This window comes from Neovison vison, chromosome 4 (assembly GCF_020171115.1).
Source record: "Neovison vison isolate M4711 chromosome 4, ASM_NN_V1, whole genome shotgun sequence".
Lineage (NCBI taxonomy): Eukaryota > Metazoa > Chordata > Mammalia > Carnivora > Mustelidae > Neogale > Neogale vison.
Window position 1 is genome coordinate 55,704,640 of NC_058094.1, and position 17,561 is coordinate 55,722,200.

Genomic DNA, 17,561 nt, shown 5'->3' on the forward strand with positions numbered 1-17,561 from the left:
AGCTCCATGGACTCTATCTCTGTAATACATTTATTCAAGATCTGAAAGAGAATTTGGATCCATTATGTCAACACATCCATAAAACAGTCATGTTCAAACATGAAGAGATCAAGAGATACCAGTTTATATTTTTTTAATACTGCAAGAATAAACCACCTTTCAGTTTTCATTAGAAGTCCAGTTTTCCCCTTATAAGCGTCCACAGTTCTTAAGCAAAGCAGTACAGCGCTTACATTAGTGCTTTCTCCTACTATGAATAGCTTTCTAGTCCTCTCACCAGTGCTCATGCCTTCTCTTAATGTCTTGGTCAAAACTCAACCATCAGTCCAGGAAGTTTGTTCCCAGTTTCACTGCTGGTACCTGATCATGTTATTTCAATCACTTTAGCATATTTATACAACCTACTTCAGAGGGTAGGTAATATATATGTGAGATTAAATAAAAGAATGCCTATAGAGTACTTAATGCTCAGCTTCAAGCAAAATATGAATATTCAGTAGCTGCTGGCTGTCATTTTTATTCTAGCATCTACATTAAAACCAATCTGTACTCGTTACTTTTTGATTCCTTAATGGGGTAAAGGAAATAAACAGACATGTATTGATTATCTACGATGAGAGGCACTGCAGGGTATAGAATTAGTAGTTCTCAAGTTGAAACTGACCTGAATTTCAATTCCAACTCTGTCACTTATTTGGACTTCTCTATGCCTCATTTAAATCGAGATAATAGAGATTTGAGGGATATATATAGATTAAAAATAATTGTAGGTCTCAGTCGGTAAAGCATGTGACTCTTGATCTCAGGGTTCTGAGTTCAAGCCCAATGTTGGGTATAGAGATTGCTTAAAAATAAAATTTTAATAACAATAATTATTATAGCATTTGGATCTAGAAGAAGTATTCATTACATCATTTAATATAAACTATTAGATAATATTTGATTGCATTTTGAGAATCTGATAACAGCTCTGTATCCCTTCCCTAAAAATAATCGAACAAATAAATAACTCTTCACATCATTTTCCATGTAATTCCAGGGCTTTGTTAATATAAAAACCAATCAAAACCTTTTAGTTGGCACAAATAACTCAGAAAAATTGTTACAGGGTAAAGAATTATAGTTGCTCTTAGAACACAGACTATCATCCTCAAGAAAGACAATATTTTATGTCAATATTTTATGTCAAAAATTGGTTCAAAACTCTGAGCTTACAGAATGGTATCTCCACCAGGTTATGATATGACCAGGACTGAAATTCCTGCCCTGACTGTCCTCATTACAGGCTTGAAAACCTGGCAGATAATTAAGTGCAACCTGTAGCTGAACAGCCTCAGTTGCTTTTCTATAAAATGGGTACATTCTGACAATAGCATTTTGAAGATTAAGTAAGCACAAGTAAACTCTCCTAGCACCTGACGGCCAAGAAATAATGTTTCAGCTCTTTTATTTCTCTTTTTTCTTCTTGCTTTACTCATTTCTTTCCTTGCCCTGAGTTATTTTGTTCATGATCCACAATGGTGAAGTCACTGTAATGCTTTTACTCCAATCCTGTCAGATACTTTCTAGCATAATAAGCAAAGAAAGCCTAAGAAATGTTTGAGGTAAATAGTACCATTATTACTTCATTTTATTAACCTCATTTGTCTAGAAGTGTTTCTGGGCCTCCTTTACTACTAGTTGTTCATCCATAGGCACAAACTGGATGTATATCAGATATATTAAATCTCTGGAAAATTATCTCTGGTGCCATTTGGGGTTCCATTTATATACTATATAACTTTCCTAAAACTAAACTATCATTTCTAATCCTCTTCCGTTTTAATACCCTAAAACATGGCTTCTAATTAATGGTTATATTGGCATTATATTCATTCCTCTTTGCTTTTTCTGATTATAACAGATATTACTGGACAAGTTAATGACACAGGGTTTCTGAATATGAGGAAGTTCAAAGAGGAAAATATGATGGATAATCACATAGAGAACTAGTGGAGCTTTAGCAGTAACAAAGCCAGTGAAATTATAGTTAATTAATCAGGAGACAGGAAAATTTTGTCATGTGTTGCCATTAATTGGCTAAGTAGAGTAAACAGTCTCGCAATAAAGAGCCAAGAGCGGAAAATCTATCTTTCCTGTCAGCTTCTTTTGCTTGTTATCAGAGCAATTATCTCCTAGTTTGTGAAACAATAACAATTTATTGTTTGATTTAAATGTTACCATTATAAGATATGGATATATATGAAACTTATAAAACTTTATTCATAAATTTAGTATTATAGCATCATGTATTCCACAGTAAAAATGATTTAGGAGAAATGTAGAATTCATGCAAAGTATAAAAATTTTTAAACTTAAGAAAATTTTTAAAAAGATTGCTGACTATGTCTTGGCATACTTTCCTTTGTAGAATATGTTAGAACCAGTCTTTTTTTTGATTAAGACTTACTATACTATAGAGAAAGCCTCTATTCATATTCATAATCATCAGGGAAATCAAGGAGCTGACTTGCTTAGAATTAGTAACTCCTTTTTTCTTCACTTCTTAACAAAGAAACATTTGACAAGAAAAAATAAAAGCCTACTTTTGTTAAAAAAAAATAAACGATGGAATGTTAGAAAATTAATTTGTTTTTCACAAATAACGATCAATAACTACTAAATACTGATCCGTGTAAATGAAACAGTCTCCTTTTGCTATCTGATTCTAAATATGAAATACATTCATGTTGAGGAATCATTTCAAAGCAAATGTGTTTGTTTTGGCTTTTTTTTTTTTTGGGTGACTGAATGAATAACCATATGTGTTGTAAAATCAATCTGTTTTATTTACATAATTGCTAAATATAAAATAAAATTCAGAGGTCTTTTCACTTTTCATTTTAACTTTGTAAGGAGACAAAGAAAACTGTGCTTTCTATCATATTATAGTTTTTGCTCAACTACTGCTGCCAAAATCCTTAACAAGTAGTATTATCTATCTGTGTCCTTTCAGAACAACCTCCTTGCACAAGTGTCATTTAAAAAAAAAAAAAAAATCAATAGCCTTAGGAGACCTTTCAAAGAAGTCATTGCCAATGATTCATTTCTCAAATATGACCCAATTTAGCAATAAAATGATGTCAAACTTTATAGTTTTTTCTCAGTACATTAACTTTGGACGCCTTTTCCTAAATGACAGAGATGGCTTCTATACAGCACACATGGATATATACACACATATCATTTGACCTACTTTCCATCTGTAATTTCACACTGAATTCTTCTTGCCATTCACCAACACCAAGGCCAGTTTATCAAACTCCTTTTCTCTGCTAGCTAGTTTGCTTTCAGGAAACAGGGAGCAATTTTTGTGTACTCTTTAAGTTTATCTACATCTTACTTATGAGCTCCGAAGACATTATTTTTATTTACTGGTATCTTGATCATTTCATACAATCACTTCTCTCTAACTATATATGGCTTGCAGGACTAGCCTTATGATTGGAAATACAAGAAAGATCCAATGCCTAAAAATATCTTCCCATCTACTAACAGATGCTTGACAGTCAGTTCTCACCCCTTTATCTCCAAACCTCATCCCTTTAACCCAAATCTTTCTTTCCCATTGAAATTCAAATATCCATTATACCTTAAGATCTTAGTCATTTTTTTCCTTAGCCTGAATGATCCAAAAGCAAATTTTGATGATGTGTAGGAGGGAAGAGAACTTGAGGGCATTTGATTTCTGCAGAGGGTATTAGGTAACAGAGGGAATAGAATGATAGATTCACAGGGGAAAGACTAAGGAAGTAGAGTTTGATGAAACTTAAGCAAACATTGTAGTTTTGCCTCAGGTCTATTCTAGTCAGTTAGACACGGAAGTTTTGAAGGTTACACCTAACTTATACTGTGTGCCCCTGTATCTTACAGAATGTATAATATAATTCAAACTGCAAGAAACAGGCACATTCCTACATGGCCTTGGCCATGCACCATTTTGTAGCCTGCCCACTTTGAGCATCAGAAAGTACCTTGAAGAAATCTGGCTGATATTATTTTAAACTTCTCACTTCCCAAACTGAAACAATTTTTATTTAAAAATTAGGCTCTTTAAAACCACAAAAAGACCGCAAAATTATTGACAAAAATCAAATGTTTACTACTGTAATATATTGTGTATAATTGATTGGCTGTTTCTCCTAAGTATATATTTAGGCGCCCCATATATTTAGGTATTCCACATAATCTAAAAATTTTAATGGGTATAACTACAAGATGATCCAGGTGTCAACCATAAAATCCTCTCTTGTAAAGCTGGTGAGGGGTGCCTGGGTGGCTCAGTGGGTTAAAGCCTCTGCCTTCGGCTCAGGTCATGATCCCAGGGTCCAGGGATCAAGCCCCTCATCAGACTCTCTGCTCAGCCGGGAGCCTATTTCCTCCTGCCTGCCTTTCTGCCTGCCCACTTGTGATCTCCATCTGTCAAATAAATAAATAAAATCTTAAAAAAAAATTTTAAAAAGCTGGTGAAATCCTTTGCTACAAAAAATTATTTCTCTATCTTATATCATTGTTTCTGTATTAGTGGTATCTATATTCCCCAGCAGGTTACTTGTCATGCTAGTAAACTCCCAAGTCGTTTCCCTGAATCATGAATGGAATACAAATTGCAGAGATTTCTTCATTTCTGTTTATAATTTAACAAATTTCAGCTGAAGGTGCAAAGTCTTCCTTGATGATTTCTGTGACTTTCTCTCCTCCTAAACTTACTTGTTTCTTATGTCAATATTAAGTTTCTAGATTTAAATGTGATACTTTTCTAATGTATACTCTGATAAAATTTTTTTTTTCCTTTAGAATTATTAATAAAAGTGGTATTTTCATGGGAGGAAAAGTGTATCATCTCTACTACTTTACTTTCAGGAAACAGGCCTTCATCCTCAGTTGCATAATAGAAAACCTGGCCTGGCATCAACTGGTGGGATTAAAAACCACTGTTTCACTTACTTGTAATTAAAATATTTACATCAATTTCTCTTTGTTTTGCAAATAGAATAGAGGACCCAGTGTGGGTGTGGCCCATGAATCCACTTCTGTGACTCATACTTTGGACTTGCTGCTTCCAACTTCTTTGTAAGTAACACCTTTACCAAGTAATGGGGCCAGGTTTGGTTACTGTTGTTGGTTCTCAACAGTTTAATATGAGGCATCTCTTGAAACTATTTCTTTGCTAGGTCTGTAAAGTAGCTCTCCCATATCTTCCCCCAACTCTTGTATTCTGCTGCCTATTTGAACTTAATATCTGTAAACAGTCCATTGTGTTTGTTTTGTTGATATACTGGCTATTTTCCAGGATTCTGTTGTTGACCTTGTCTGACTGTTTAAGGATGACCTTTTGGTGATGTTGTTATAAAACTTCTTAAGAAAAGTGAACAGATGTGCTCATCTAGCCCTCTTCTAAAGACTGCAAAAATCCAGTTGTTTTAAAACAGAATGGCTTGGTACAGAGGGCTGTGGCTATTTCATCTGCCCCTGCATGCTTTAAGCTTCCACAACTAAAAATTAGCTCTGCAACATATAATCACACACAAAGAAAAAGCAAAAAGGAAACCAGTAAGGAAATTTTTCTGCTAGACATATGAATAGTATTGATGGATAGGCCTGCTACTTTTTTTTTTTTTTTAAGATTTTATTTATTTATTTGACAGACAGAGATCACAAGAAGGCAGAGAGGCAGGCAGAGATAGAGGAGGAAGCAGGCTCCCTGGCATCATGACCTGAGCCGAAGACAGAGGCTTTAACCCACTGAGCCACCCAGGTGCCCGGGGCCTGCTACTTTTAACACTCTCATAAAGATGGTAACCAGATAACCAATTCAATAAAACAACCACTTCTTCCATGAGAAGAATTAATGGACATGGATGTTAGGAGTATTTGACCTAGCAAGAATTTTGGAGGTCTCCTTTATTATAGAGGAGAAAGATGAGGTCTACAATGGTTAAGTGACTTGTTGAAAGCAGGGACAGGACTAGGATCGGATTTTCTGTCTCTCCATTCAGGAGGCCTGAGTTTATTCTGTAACTGAATTTGCTGAGTGTTTATGCATTTACGTTGAGAGAACTCATTTGTACCATGTTTATTTTATTGTTTCTAGCAGAAGCAAGTCAGTAATTTTACAGGTAGTATAGTATAAAATTAGCCCAGTCAGTCAAACCAGTCAAAAATTAGTCAATCTAATATTCCCAAAGAGACAATGCTTTGTGAGTTCTTTAAAAAAACAAACAAACAAACAAACCTGGAAATGAGAATTAGACAATGTATGTTTGCTTGTGTGTGGTATGTTCAAATTTCAAAGATAAGAATATAATTTTTGGTTATATATGATGACATAAAAATAGAACACTTGTAGTTTAAACAATATACTTGCAGTGTTTACTTATTTTTGTAAGCACCTTTATATAACTCTACAGTTTTAATGATAATTAATGGGTGTGGTCCATTAATTATGTATTTGTGTATTTTCAAGCTAACCCTGATAAAAAAACATTTTTAAGTATCCTAAATTATGTGAAGACTAGAAGTACTATTGGTTTATCTACTTTACAGAAAGTAGTTGGTGTTTAGCCTTGAAATAATGATGCACCAATATCAGAAAACAATTCTTAGATTAAAAAACTCATTCTTGGGGCACCTGGGTGACTCAGTGGATTAGGCCTATGCCTTCAGCTCATGTCATGATCTCAGGGGTCCTGGGATCGAGCCCCGCATTGGGCTCTCTGCTCAGTGGGGAGCCTGCTCTCTCTCTCTGCCTGCCTTTCTGCCTACTTGTGATCTCTCTCTCTCTCTGTCAAATAAATAAAAATAAAATCTTTAAAATAGAAATAAGGGGCACCTTGGTGGCTCAGTTATTAAGCATCTGCCTTTGGCTCAGGTCATGATCCCAGGGTCCTGGGATTGGGGTCCTTGTTCCTCGGGAAGCCTGTTTTTCCTTCTCCCACTCCCCCAGCTTGAATTCCTTCTCTCTCTGTGTCTCTCTCTGTCAAATAAATAAATAAAATCTTTAAATAAATAAACAACTCGTTCTCCCCATGATGTGTTATCTTCTTACAAAAATTTAGTTCAAAGATTTTGCCTTTTTAAGGTTTCAATCACTTTTCACCATTGTTTCCATGCATTTTCTTGTTAAGTTTGCCTGATCTTGTTGCTGAGCAACCTTGCATTCTTATTGGACCATGATGATTACTAACAATTTTTATATGCCCATTTGTATATAGTTTCTTTAAGAATATCTTGATATTTTTGTCTAAGAGGCTTTTGTATAAGAAGCTATGTAAGAGGGTTCTTCATTGCAATTCCTAGTTCTATAGGAATATAAGTGATAGAATAGTGTTTTACAGAAGACTTGGAAGAATGCCAACAGTACACTGGAAAAGCATTAGATCTTACTTCCTCTCAGTATGCTTTTTTTTTCCTAGAAAGGGTAAAACCAGTGAGATGACAAGTTAAGGGATTTACCAAAGGATTTCAAAGAAACATAAAGAAGATGTTCCTTTTATTGACTAGATTAAGTTATTGTTTTTCTTTTACTCCAAGTTCTAGAAAAAATATATATCCATATTATTTTGAAAAATAAGTTCCATTTAAGACTTATATGGGTAATTGAATTTTATCAGGCTTTCATATCAAACTGAACTGTTAATTAAATTCTCTTCACTTGTTTACTTTTGTCCCAGACCTCCCTCTTCAGTTCAGAAATATCCAGATGGGACAGGCATCAGTAGCCTTAATATTTCCTGTCCAGAGATATAAGGGAGATATAAGGGGACTACCAGCACATCTCTAGCACATAGTGAGAATTAATATATCACACTCCCAATGTATATCAGAAAAAAACAAAACAAGTGGTTCCTTTAAATAATCCTTTTCAGTGATAACAGAATCAAAGAAACAAAGACATTTTGTTACTAAAGAATCATAAAGAATGTCCTAAATATAAGACGAGCCCCACTAATGCCAAACCAATAATGCAGAGCTGACAGTGCTGCCAAGAGACAGTCTCCTGTGCTGACACTACCTACACAAGTTTGGAAGGCACCCCAAACATCATCTATTTTCTTTATAACCTTCCTTGTCTCTAGCATTTAAAGATACACCTGAGGGCGCCTGGGTGGTTCAGTAGGTTAAGCCTCTGCCTTCAGCTCAAGTCATGATCTCAGGCTCCTGGGATAGAGTCCCGCATCGGGCTCTCTGCTCAGCAGGAAGCCTGCTTCCTCCTCTCTCTCTCTCTCTCTCTCTCTCTGCCTACCTCTCTGCCTACTTGTGATCTCTCAGTCAAATAAATAAATAAAATTTAAAAAAAAAGATACACCTGATACTGTATGAATTCTATTTCTATTTTGGAGGTGATCCCTTCTTAGGGGTATGATCTGATACACAAAGTTTAAAGTGTTGATTATTTGCCCTTCTAAAACTTTAAACTACTGTCATTTAAGTTTATAATTATATGTCCGTTTCCTTACTTATAAAGTGGGGCTTGCAATACTTTCCTTTCCTTTCAAAGGATTAAATCTGATATGCTAGCATGGTATCTACCATATAGAGAACATTCAATGTGAGTTCCTTTTCTTATTATTATCTTCACTGTGCGTGGCTCACTTTCAGTTTTCTAAGATTTACTAGAATAGTTCATACCTTCTGGGAATACATACATGGTCTCTGATCATATTCATTACCAAACTGAAGACTCATAATTCATTTGTAATTCCCACATTCTTACTTCCTAGCTCAGCTACTTTTTTCTAAATTTTTCAGAATTCAGTTTATTTTAGCAGGCATCATTTGAGCTACTATAGAGAGGGAAGCATTACAGTAGGTCTTGATTAGAAATGTAAACAGGATCCCTGTCCTCATGAAGCTTATAGTCTAGTGTCAACTGTAGGAAAGAGACAAAAAAATTGCAATTAGACCTCATAAATTCTGGGAATGGGAGGATTGTGCCCCTAAGAGAACACATAAGTGAAGCATTAAATCAGATTAGGGAGAATGGGAGATTAGGAGACCTTCCTGTTCTTATAGGCTTTTCTCTAGAGTTGGCAATAGATCTGTACCTGCATTCCAAGTGTAGGTCAACCAACCAGCCTTACATTCCCCTCAGCATAACTAAACTTTATTTAATTTTTAAGATTTTATTTATTTATTTGACAGAGAGACAGCAAGAGAGGGAACACAAGCAAGGAGAGCAGGAGAGAGAGAAGCAGGCTTCCCACTGAGCAGGGAGTCCCATGCAGAGCTCAGTCCCAGGGTCCTGGGATCATAACTTGAACCTAAGGCAGACGCTTCAGGACTGAGCCACCCAGGCACTGCGTGACTAAGCTTTAGACAGTTTCTTCCTGACTATATGCCCCTAACCTCTCCTTACTTAAAGCATTTGCTTAAAAAAAAAACAAAAACGTGCAACTATAAATTCTTTCTCTGTCCTGTTGAGATGTAAATCTTTTCCAACTTCTTAATAGTTTTACAACCAAGGAATATCTTTCTCAATGACCTTGGAGCCATATGTTTGAAACATATTCAAGAAAGATAGCACCCCCATTCTCTATGGATAAGAGTCTTCTTCAAGAAGTGCCAGTTAGAAACCACTGGTGACATAATTGCCTCTGACCAATCTCACCACTTGGAGTCCTCCAGTTACTATTCCACTAATTCACCCCAGCACTGAAAAACTTTCCAGCCTTTTTTTTTTTTTTTCAGCAGAGTTGAGTCCAATCTCTCCCCTATTGCAGTAGTCTTGAATAAATTTTCCCTTGCCTATTTAATTCTGCCGCTTGATAGGATGTGTCTAAGTTTTGTACAAGCAGGAAAAGCTGATTTTTACTTAGTATTCTACTTATTGATGTCTAACACTTAGTCAATCTTTGTAACTGCTGATTAAAATAAGCCCATCATGTCAATCAATATCCAGAGGGCTCCAAACTCTCACTAGCAATAAATGAAGCTCCCGAGTTCACTATCTCTAACTGTAAGTAGAATTTTTTTCCCAGAAATATATTTCTTTACACCTAGGCACACAATGTCCCTTTGCTTCAAAAGAGATTGTGAGTAAGCTAAAATATTCACTCTTCCTTGTAGCTGTATACTCATTCTTTTGGTATTTCAGTGATTTCAAATGATCAGAATCATGAGCAAACTTGGGAGCAATTCATCATTCACTATCACTAAATTACTCAGCAAGGACTCTACCTGCTGTACCCTCCACGAAACTCACTACAGGATCAACTGAGGCACTGACCTCTCATACACTGAGACAGAATTTCAGATAATTGATGGTTTTAACCAAAGTCCTGAATTTTAAAATGGATGGAAATTTCTAAATCAATCATAGTAAATCATAAATTATCTTCAACAAAGACTATGTAATAAAAATTTCTAACAATTGCTGTAGAATTTAAGATTAAATTTAAATTTAATTTTAAAGTAAATAAAAATATTTACTGCAGTTTGAAAACATTTTATCATTATAAAAACCGAATTTTTTTTTTCCTAATGTGCATATTTGCTATAACAGCTTTTTCTATTTCCAAAAAAAAGTGTTACTAATTTAAGGGCATATTATACAACATATGGTACCTCAGAATTAAAGAAATATGGGAGAACGATTCTGATTACCTCCTCATGCTACGTGAAAATTCATTACTCCAAACTTTCTTGGACAGTTTTTTGGTTTTTTTTTTTTTTTTTAAGATTTTATTTTATTTATTTGAGAGAGAGAGACAGTGAGAGAGAGAATGAGCGAGGAGAAGGTCAGAGAGCGAAGCAGACTCCCCATGGAGCTGGGAGTCTGATGTGGGACTCGATCCCGGGATCCAGGATCACGCCCTGAGCCGGAGGCAGTCGTCCAACCAACTGCGCCACCCAGGCGTCCCCCTTTTGGGTTTTTTTTTTAAAAGATTTATTTATTTATTTGCAAGAGAGAGAGAGTGAGCAGGGGGAAGTGGCAGAGGAAGTGAGAAAGATAGTTCCCAGTGGACCCTGCTCAACACAGGGCTCAATCTCATGACTCTGAGACACGACCTAAGCTAAACCAAGAGTCAGTTGCTTAACTGAGTGAGCCAGCCCCTCACTGGACAGTTTCTTTTAAAAGATGCCAGTAATGTAACTCACACAAACACCCATAAGTATATCCTTTTCAAATACATGGGACTTCTACTACTTTAATGAGCTGAATATGATATCTTATAATCATACCTTTGCTTTTATAATATATTGTGGATACAGTGCCTTTGGTAGGAAACATATCCCATGAATTATAATAGTAACATTAGTGGAAAATGCAATATTATTTTAATACACAATGGCAGGAAACTAGGACAGATTTTCAGCAAAAGAAGAGAGTTGCATATATTTGGCCTTTGTTAACGGGCCCATTTCTCCCTGGTAATTGCCTAGTCTTTATGTACGCATTACAGTGCATTGCTTTTAAGGAAACCCAGCATTCTTCACTCTGTAACCTATTCTTTCCACAAAATACTGGTGAACATAGCCATTAGCTCGATGTGAAGTGGATGTATAGATCAAAATTTCTTCGCAAGCTCACTTAACCAAGGTACCAAATAACTTACCCAGAATCCAAAACAAATCAATTGAAGAGCTAAGTGTACAAAAAAATCCTGTAACACCCTAGATTCCAGTGAGGTGCAGTTTTTATTAATTTTATTAATTTTATACCACTTAGCAAGCTCAGGTTGTGTCTTTTTTCTTTTTTTTAAATTTTTTATTCGAGATAGAGAGAGCGTCAGCTGGAGGGAGAGGGAGAATCTCAAGCAGACTCTATGCTGAGTGCAAAGCACAGCACAGGGCTGCATCCCACAACAGGGAGATCATGACCTGAGCTAAAACCAAGAGTTGGCCATTTAACCACTGAGAGACCCAGGTACCTCCAGATTGGGTATGAAAACATTTTATTAATAATTTTATGAAAATATTTAACAACAATTTAGTATTAGAATGTTAGAAAAGAAAATAGGCCAATAAAAGTGCTTCTCCTGGCTTAAACTATAGAAATGAAAATTCTGAAGTTAAGTAAATTGGACAAAATATGTTGCTGTTTAGTAAGTTAAAGAAATTAAATTTAGATGTTCCCCTTTTATCAAATTTTATCAGATTTTATAAATCCATTCAGATTAATCTGGAAAACTTCATCAAGAGGTTTAATAATATTTGAAGGTAGAATTTTTTTTTTTAAATTTTCTGGCTGATTTTTTAAAAAGTGATTAGGGCAAGATTATATAAATCAAATTGGTGCAAACAACATCTTAGCTAGTCCACGTCAGTCACTTTCCTAAATTTCAAGGTGATTAATTACTCAACTTATCTTATGACTTTAATTTTAGAAAGCCTCAAATTAGCAGCAAGTTTTATCTGAGTCAAAGCAGTAGGGGTTCTATGGAAAGATTTGTTAGATTATTTTTCCTCAATTGAAATGTAGATGATTAAGATACATATTAATTTACTATAAAGAAGTCACATATTCTTCAGTGACTAAAGTCTTCCCTTTTACGCTCCTGATGGCCATTTGGGTGAAAAACTTAACAATACTGCTTTAGCTCTTTTTTATTTTTTCCTGATTCAAAACATCAGTACGAGCGATGATGAGCTGCATGACTAACTGAACAGGAAGCTCCTCAAACATTTTTTTTAACTCACTAGCAATTTTATATCAAGTAGCAGCTCACAAAGTAAGTGCTGAATGAATGAGTGGACAGATCCCATTCATACATTGTCATAATAACTAAATACTTCTTTAGAAATCTGAGGTTTAGGGGCACCTGGGTGGTTCAGTGGGTTAAGCCTCTGCCTTCGGTTCAGGTCATGATCTCAGGGTCCTGGGATTGAACCCCACATCAGGCTCTCTGCTCAGTAGGGAGCCTGCTTCCCCACACCCCCCGCCCCACCTACTTGTGATCTCTCTGTCAAATAAATAAATAAATAAATAAAAGTCTTTTAAAAATCTGAGGTTTAATTTTGTGGTCAAGTACTGAAAGATGGAAATAGAATCAGTACTTCCATTTATTTATAACCTGACCTCTCTCCTCAGTAGATGGTCAAAAGGTTAGTTTACCAGTGGTTTCAGAAAACACACTAAATGCGTTAGAAGAACCAAAATATTTATGGTATATATTTAATTGGTTTGGGAACTGAGTGAACAGGTATTAGTTCTAAAGACAATCTGGTGCCGGTTTCAGTGATGAGGTCTAAACTGCACAGCTTTCAAACTCAGCCCCCCCCCTTTTAATTTTGGCTCACTTAATAATGCTTCCTGATGCTGCCACACAGTCCCTTATTTTGAGATGATAGGTGATTTAACAATGTATATGTGTTTTTTTTAATGTTACATAGTCAGTTACATAGAGAACTAGATTCAACATTTTGTATGTGGTATGAGAAATATGATACTCGGGGTATATTGCTATTTATTATAAACCCAGATTTATATAAGTTTACCTCAACTGAAAAAAAAAATTATCCTCTTTAATGTAATTACTGACTATCTTTTCCTCCTTAACTATATGGCCCTATATCTAGGGTACTTACTTATGCAAGATGCCAAAGTTATCACCACTGGAATGGTGCCATAAGAGAGACAGATTTTCCAAGTGAAGTCAAGTAGCCTTCATCGTTTTAGCATTATCAAAAAATTAGCAGTTCTGGTACATTAGTGCAATACAAAGCCATGGGTTTCATTAGCTATTCAGGAAACAGTCAAAACACCACATGGCCAGTAGGCTGGCCAGCTTTTGTAAACTACAGTAAAGTAGTTTTCATAAAGTAATCTAAGGGGTACTCTTGATCTAAACCCAAACAGAATGGGATTAAATATATAAATCCTTGCAGGAAGCTTGGTCGTGGAAAAAAATCTGTCACTTAGGATGGCAATTCAGCTTAACAAGTGAGGCAATGAGGCTAATGGAATACACCCTTTCCAAGGAAGAAGTTATAACAATTTCTATTGATGGTGACGGTATTTCCATAGGCCTCTGTTTCCAGAAGGTTATTTACACTGTCACAGAAGAACACTGAAAACACATCGAGCCCCACATCAGGCTCTCTGCTTGGCGGGGAGCCTGCTTCCCCCTCTCTCTGCCTACCTCTCTGCTTACTTGTGATTTTGTCTGTCAAATAAATAAATGGAATCTTTAAAAAAAAAAAAAAGAATCAGAAAAATATTTTAAATCTCTCTTGACATAAAGAATGAAGCTTTTAAATTAAGAATAACCATTATTATCATTACAGAACTATATTATTATTAATATTTTATTATAAAATAAATTATTATATTCAGGGAAGACAGACTGGCATCACATCAGCATTACATCACTAAAACATAATCAGTACACAAAATGTGCTAAGCCTAAACTAAGGATTCTCACTTTTGATCTTAAGGTTATGACAGTTTATCACAATTTTTGAGTAAAACTCATTTTCAAACTTATTGTATCTTACTCTATCAGAACTATTTCAAAAAGGATCTTGGGGGGATGCCTGGGTGGCTCAGTTTTTGAGTGTCCACCTTCGGCTCAGGTCATGATCCCAGGATCCTGGGATCAAGCCCCACATCTGGCTCCCAGCTCACCGGGAAGTTTGCCTCTCCCTCTCCTACTCCCCCTGCTTGTGTTCCCTCTCTCACAGTGTCTCTCTCTGTCAAATAAATAAATAAATCTTAAAAAAAAAAAAAAAAAAGACCTTAGTCAGTTAGTCATCTCTGTTAAAAAAAAAAAAAAAAATCCAAGCCATCCCTTTTCTCTGAAATCTTGCTATGATTGCTAGAGGTTGCTATGACAATAGCATTTCTAGCTTAGCTCACAATTCATGTTCTTTAGTTCTTATCCAAAGTAACCTGGCTCTGCTTGCTAGGTACCATCTTCTAAGATTCCAAAAGATAGCCTCAAAAGTTTCCTCCAGAGACTGGGACTGGGAAACAATAGAATTATTAAATGCTGAACTTTAAAAAAAGCATTTGTACATATAAACTACCAAAACTGCAGTGAGAAGAAATAGAAGACCTGAACAGACCTATAATCAGCAAAGAAATTGAATCAGTAATCAAAAATCTCCCAATAAACAAGAATCCAGGGCCGGATGACTTCTCAGGGGAATTCTACCAAACATTTAAAAAAGAATTAACACCTCTTCTTCTGAAACTGTTGCAAAAGATAGAAATGGGAGGAAAACTTCCACAGTCATTCTGAGGCCAACATTACCTTGTCCCAAAACCAGACAAAGACCCCACTAAAAAGAAGAATTATAGAGCAATATCCCTAATGAACATGCATGCAAAAATTCTCACCAATGTATTAGCTGATAGGGTCCAACTATACCTTAAAAGAATTATTCACTATGACCAAGTGGGATTTATTCCTGGGTTGCAGGGGTGATCCAACATCTGCAAATCAATTTACATGATGCACCACATTAAGAAAGAATAAGAACAATGGTTCTCTCAATAGATGCAGAAAAGGCGTTTGACAAAATACAGGATCCTTTCTTGATAAAAAACAAACAAACAAGCAAACAAACCCTCCACAATATAGGGATAGAGGGAACATACCTCAATATCATAAGTCATTTATGAAAGACCCAAAGCAAATATCAGCTCTCAGCTGAGAGCTTTTCCCCTTAGGTCAAGAACACGACAGGGATGTCCATTCTCACTACTGTGTTCAATATAGTACTGAAGTCCTAGCCTCAGCAATCAAACAAAAAGAATTAAAAGGCATCCAAATCAGCAAAGAAGTCAAACTTTCACTCTTCACAGACAACATGTAGAAAACCTGAAAGACTCCACCAAAAAATTGCTAGAACCAATAAGGTAATTCAGCAAAATTGAAGGATATAAAAATCAATGTACAGAAGCTCGTTGCATTTCTATACAGTAAGAATGAAGTAGCAGAAAGAGAAATCAAGGAATTGATCCCATTTACAATTGTACCCAAAACCATAAGATACCTAGGAATAAATCCAACCAAAAAAGCAAAGAATCTATACTCAGAAAACTACAGAATACTCATGAAAGGAATTGAGGAAGACATGAAGAAATGGAAAAATATTCCATGCTCATGGACTGGAAGAACAAATACTGTTAATGCCTATGCTACCCAAAGCACTCTACACATTCAATGCAATCTCTATCAAAATACCAACAGCATTTTTTCAAAGAGCTGGAACAAACAATTCTAAAATTTGTATGGAACCAGAAAAGACCCTGAATAGCCGAAGTAATGCTGAAAAAGAAAACAAAAGGGGAACCTTGGTGGCTCAGTCAGTTAAACGTCTGCCTTCAGCTCAGATCATGATGTCAGGATCCTGGGATCAAGCCCTGCTTGGGGCTCCCTGCTCAGATGGGAGTCTGCTTCTCCCTTTCCCTCTGCCCCTCCCCACCCATCCCTGTTCATGCGCTCATGCCCCGCACCCCCCCCACCAATAAATAAACAAAATCTTTAAAAAAGAAAAGAAAAGAAAAAAGAAAAAGAAAACCAAGCTGGAGGGATCACAATTTCAGACTTCAAGCTGTATTACAAAGCACTATAATCATCAGGACAGAATGGTACTGGCACAAAGACAGACACACAGAAGAATGGAACAGAATAGAGAACCCAAAGAACCCCTCAACTCTATGGTCAACTAATATTCAACAAAGCAGGAACGAATATCCAGTGGAAAAAGACAGTTTCTTCAACAAATAGTATTGGGAAAATTGGAAAGCCACATGCAGGAGAATGAAACTGGACAGCTTTCATATACCATACACAAAGATAAACTCAAAATGGATGAAAAACCTAAATGTGAGGCAGGTATCCATCAAAATCCCAGAAGAGAACACAGGCAGCAATCTCTTTGACCTCAACCACAGCAACTTCTTGCTTAGACATATCTCCAGAGGCAAAGGAAGCAAAAGGAACATGAACTATTGGTACTTCATCAGGATAAAAAGCATTTACACAGCAAAGGAAACCATCAACAAAACTAAAAGGCAACCTATGGGATGGGAGAAGATATTCATAAATGATATATCAGATAAAGGGTTAGTACCTAAAATCTATAAGGAACTTATCAAACTCAGCACCCAAAAAACAAAGAATCCCATCAACAAATGAGCAGAAGACATGAACAGACATTTCTCCAAAGAAGACATCCAAATGGCTAACAGACACATGAAAAAAATGCTCAATATCACTCGGCATCAAGGAAATACAAATCAAAACCACAAAGAGATACCACCTATATCAGTAAGAATAGCCTAAATTAACAACTAAGGAAACAACAGATGCTGGCAAGGATGCAGGAAAAGGGAAGCCTCTTATACTATTGGTGGGAATGCAAACTGGTGGAGCCACTCTGGAAAACAATATGGAGGTTCCTCAAAAAGATAAAAGTAGAACTACCCTAGAACCCAGCAATTGCACTACTTGGGATTTATCCAAAGGATACAAACATAGTGATTCAAACAGGTACCTGCACCCCAATATTTACAGCAGCAATGTCCACAATAACCAGCTATGGAAAAAGCCCAGATGTCCATTAACAGA

General features: G+C 36.0%; 1 protein-coding gene and 1 long non-coding RNA gene across 4 annotated transcripts in view; one reads left to right on the forward strand and one right to left on the reverse strand.

Annotated features, from left to right (window-relative positions):
* The window catches only part of LOC122904504, a 100,177-nt gene extending 95,099 nt beyond the window's left edge, over nt 1-5,078 (forward strand). Inside the window, exon 3 of the long non-coding RNA XR_006384212.1 lies at nt 5,033-5,078. This is a non-coding gene — a long non-coding RNA (uncharacterized LOC122904504). The remainder of the gene's footprint in view (nt 1-5,032) is intronic.
* The window catches only part of PKIA (cAMP-dependent protein kinase inhibitor alpha), a 93,923-nt gene that overhangs the window by 46,287 nt on the left and 30,075 nt on the right, over nt 1-17,561 (reverse strand). The window lies entirely within an intron of this gene.